We start from the raw sequence: 5,002 nt of genomic DNA, 5'->3' as shown, positions 1-5,002 counted from the left end.
TTTTCATTTTTTAGTAGAGACAGGGTTTCACCATATTGGCCAGGCTGGTCTTGAACCCCTGACCTCAGGTGAACTGACTGCCTTGGCCTCCCAAAGTGCTGGGATTATAGGCATGAGCCACTGTGCCCAGCAAACAAACAAACAAAAAAACAAAAAACATTTTAAATTTCACATGCAACCAAAGAAAGGGCCCAAATAGCCAAAGCAATCCTAAATAAAAAGAATAAAGCTGGTGGCATCACATTACCTAACTTTAAACTATACTATAAGGCTACAGTAACCAAAAGAACATGGCACTGGTACAAAAACAGACACATAGACCAATGGAGCAGAATAGAGAACCCAGAAATAAAGCCACACACCTATAGTCATCTGCTGTTTCACAAAGTTGAAAAAAAAAAAAAAAAGGAATGGGGAAAGGACTTCCTATTCAATAAATGATGCTGCAATATCTGGTTAGCCATACACAGAATAAAACTGAACCCCTACTTTACACCATATACAAAAATTATCTCAATATTAAAAATTTAAATGTGGAGGAGTGGTTTTGGTTTCAGCGATGAGCTCCCAGAAAGACAACATGGTTTGTTCCAGGCCCCAGAAGCACCAGAATACGTTTAGCTTCAAAAATGACAAGTTCAATAAGAGTGTGCAGACCAAGAAAATTAGTGCAAAACTTCATGATGGAGTATGTTAGCACTGTAAAGAAGTTCTTGAGTGGCGTGTAAAATACAGCAAGTACAAACCATTATCAAAACCTAAAAAATGTGTTAAATGTTTACAAAAGACAGTGAAGGATTCTTATCACATAATATGTAGACCATGTGCCTGTGAACTTGAAGTTCGTGCAAAATGTGGAAAGAAGGAAGACACTGTTATTCCGTTCAATAATAAATCAGAAAAAACAGAACATATTGAAAATAATCTAAGTTCCAACCATAGAAGAAGCTGCAGAAGAAATGAAGAAAGTGATGATGATTTAGATTTTGATATTGATTTAGAAGACCCAGAAGGAGACCATCAAATGAATTAATATCACTGTATTAAAAGTCGGCCGGGCGTAGTGGCTCACGCCTGTAATCCCAGCACTTTGGGAGGCCTAGGTAGGTGGATCACCTGAGGTCAGGAGTTTGAGACCAGCCTGGCCAACATGGTGAAACCCCACCTCTACTAAAAATACAAAAAATTAGCTGGGCATGGTGGCTCATTCCTGTAATCGCAGCTACTCGGGAGGCGAGGCAGGAGAATTGCTTGAACCTGGGAAGCGGAGGTTGCAGTGAGCCAAGATGGCGCCATGCGCTCCAGCCTGGGTGACAGAGTGAGACTCTGTCTCAAAAAGAAAATAAAGAAATAAAGTCAACTTAAGAATGTGAAATTCTGACCAACTTCTGACTATTTTCCAAAAGATACTGTGAAATCCTAGTGAGGAAATCAGAAAAAGCTATAGAAAAATTGACAAATTTCGTACATGAACAATATAAATTGTGTATACTGTATTACCTAATACCAAACTAAACAAGATTCAGAATTGATGATAGTATAAGAAGAACTAGCTCATGTAAAATAAGATGACATTGTTATATTGCTAGGCTCAGAAATTGGTCCTCAGTATATCCCTTTTGATAAATGATCTTAAGTAAATGACTCAAAACCAAGGCCCTGTCACTTATGTTTAATTGTTACAAAGCAAAAGAAGTTTTTTCAAATAATAATGTTTAACAATTATATAGCAATTCTTCTTTGTATTTTTATGGTACCCACGACCAAAAGCTGGAAGGTAGAAGGATCACACCAATGGAAAGAGACTCTGGGTCACAGCCCGTTCTGGGTGAGGACCCCGGGAGGTGTGGAGAGGCTGGTGGAATTAATGCTTGGAATCCAATCACAAGAACCAACTGGGAAAGACACACTATCAGCTGATTAACGTGATTACAGTACCCGACCCAGCTGAGTAGTCAATTGTGAAACTCAAAACTGCAATCAATGCATTGACTATCTGTTGGGATCATATGGGAGGGTCAAAAAGCAATCAATTGCCGATTAGACCGGTTGGAGGAACTCAAACGCATAGTAATGACGAATCAAGAGACATTGCTTCATGCGATAGATGAAGTTGATCGGAAAGTTAAATTTATCCACGCTAGACCTACTATAGGGGAACTTGCCCCAGTGCCGTCAGCACCCCCACCTCCGGCACAAACTGCAAGCAATCCATATCCAGTTGCTGAACTTGCAACACTGGGAAGATCTTCTTATCTAGCTACATAATCGATTTTAAAAAAAGAGAGAGGGAAGACCCCCTTGGTGAAATATAGTGTATTCTTCACTGCCACTGTCACCATCAAATGGGTTTTTAGAGCTTTGAAACACAATGTTTGTAAATTAATCAAAACTTCCCTGTGACCTACCTGCCTTCTACCCATACCAGAATTTGACCACTGCTACTCTAAAAGGCAAGATGGGCTTTGATATAGAAGGACTGCTTCCTCTTTAACAGGAGATGCTACACATCTCTGTGGGTAATTTAAGTTGGACTTTTGACTCTGAAACAGCTATAATTCAAAAAACTTAAAATCCTAATGGAGCTAAAGAATCTTGACTGATTGTTGCCTTTGATGTCCAAATAAGGGACTATTGTGAGTACTTAATGCTACACTTACTATAAGAATGGTAATATTTGTTATCTTTCTCCTGGGCTGGATAGTGGACTACATTTTATTATAGGCTTCGAAAAGCACCTGTAAGGCATAACTGTTCATATTAATAACTTAATACATAAATAGTATATGAAGCTATTAAAAATTTTTCTATATCAAAAAAAGATTTAAATGTAAGATCTCAAACTATAAGAATCCTAGACAAACACCTAGGAAACAGCATTCTGAACTTGGGAAAGAATTTATGACTAAGTCCTCAAAAATAATTGCAACAAAACCAAAAACTGACAAGTGGTACCTAATTAAACTAAAGATCTTCTACATAGCAAAAGAAACTATCAACAGAGTAAACAGACAACCTACAGAATAGGAGAAAAATATTTGTAAACTATGCATCCAATGAGGGTCTAATATCTAGAATCTATAAGGAACTTAAACAATTCAAAAAGCAAAAAACAAATAACCCTATTAAAAAATGAGCAAAGGACATGAACAGACACTTCTCAAGAGAAGACATACAAGCAGCCAACAAACATATGAAGAAATGCTCCACATCACTACTTTCGAGAGAAATTCAAATCAAAACCATAATGAGATACCATTTCATACCAGTCAGCATGGCTGTCATTAAAAAGTTAAAAAACAACAGATGCTGGCGAGGTTGCAGAGAAAAGGGAATGCTTATACACTGCTGGTGGGAATGTAAATTAATTCAGCTCCTGTGGAAAGCAGTTTGGAGATTTCTCAAAGAACTTAAAACAGCTATCAGTCAACCCAGCAACCCCATTACTGTGTATATACCCAAAGAAAAATGCATAATTCTATGAAAAGGACACATGTACTCATATATTCATTGTAGCACTATTCACAATAGCAAATACATAGAATCAACCTGGGTGTCCATCAGTGGTGGACTGGAGAGAGAAAATGTGGTACATATACACCATGGAATACTACACAGCTATAAAAAAAGAATAAAATCATGTTCTTTGCAGCAATGTGGATGCAGCTGGAGGTCATTATTCTAAGCAAATGAATGCAGGAACAGAAAACCAAATACTGCACATTCTCACTTATAAGTGGTATAAGTGGGAGCTAAACATTGGACATTGATGGACATAAAGATGGGAACAATAGACACTGGGGACTACCAGAGGTGGGAGGGAGGGAGGAGGGCAAGGATTGAAAAACAATTGGGTACTGTGTTCAGTACCTGGGTGACAGGATCATTCAAATCTTAGCATCACACAATACACCTAGGTAACAAACCTGTATACGTGTCCCCTAAATCTAAAATAAAAGTTGAAGAAATTTTTCATTTCTCTGATGATTAGTGATGTTGAACATTTTTTCATATACCTGTCGGGCATTTTTATGGCTTCTTTTGAGAAATACCTCTTCAGATCCTTTGCCATTTTTAAAAATTGTGTTGTTTTTTTTACTATTAATACAGTTTCAGATCTAACAAGTTCCCGGGTGACACTGACGCTGGTGGTCCAAAGACCACACCTTGAGAATCACTAATGTAGTTCATTTAAAAAAAATGTAAAAAATACTTACTATTTACAGGGTACCTTGAGAATCACACTGTGCTGAGAGAGCTGATGGAGGTATATGGTCTAAAGTCAAAGCAACAGGGTCCCAGTGTGCCATGAACACAGGCCCATGACCCAGACCATGAACTGAAGTAGTAAGTTATGAGCAGGGACCACACTTTGAGAACCACTGGTATAGAGACTGTGGAGGCAAAGTGCTCCTCAGACATAGGTAGGGGACCAGATGATTGCAATACTGTGTAATAATAGGATGATGCTTTGGTGTATACTTTAGGCATAGACTTTCATGCTATTATATTTTCAGAATATTATAAAAATAGTATGAAAGAAATAGCTAAGGTTTGGAGTACTTTCTTGTTATTACAGTATATACCTTGATAGTATGTTAAGTATTTTACACGGATAAACCCATTCACTCCTCACAGCAATCCTGAGGTAGGCACTATTATTATCATCACTATTTTACAGATGAAGAGACTGAGACCCAGAAAAGTTAAGTAACTTGTTCAAGGTCATATATCTAGTAAGTAGCAGAGGTAGGTTTAGAATTCAAATTCAGTTCTGTGCCCTTAGCCACTATACTACATTCTCAGAAGAAAAGTGCGATGAACTTTCATAGGTTGAGAGAGAGAGAGAGAGAAAGGGAGAGAGAAAGGAAGGTGAGCAGGGAAGGGCTTCTAAAGATGATATCTGAGCTAGGTATTAATGAAGACATAGAAAACAGAAACCTGTGTTAGAGAGGGGAGAGGATCATTCCAGATATAGGTGGCAATACACTGGACACGTGCT

General features: G+C 38.0%; 1 pseudogene; it reads left to right on the top strand.

Moving 5' to 3' along the window:
• The first annotated feature begins 559 nt into the window (after nucleotides 1–559).
• LOC105725098 (uncharacterized protein C9orf85 homolog) lies at nucleotides 560–1,052 on the top strand (annotated as a pseudogene).
• The last annotated feature ends 3,950 nt before the right edge of the window (nucleotides 1,053–5,002 follow it).

Source organism: Aotus nancymaae, unplaced genomic scaffold (assembly GCF_030222135.1).
Source record: "Aotus nancymaae isolate 86718 unplaced genomic scaffold, 86718_ANA_hifiasm-v0.15.2.pri h1tg000004l, whole genome shotgun sequence".
NCBI classification, from domain to species: domain Eukaryota; kingdom Metazoa; phylum Chordata; class Mammalia; order Primates; family Aotidae; genus Aotus; species Aotus nancymaae.
The sequence above is the reverse complement of the archived record's forward strand: the minus strand, read 5'-3'. Positions and strand labels throughout refer to the sequence as shown.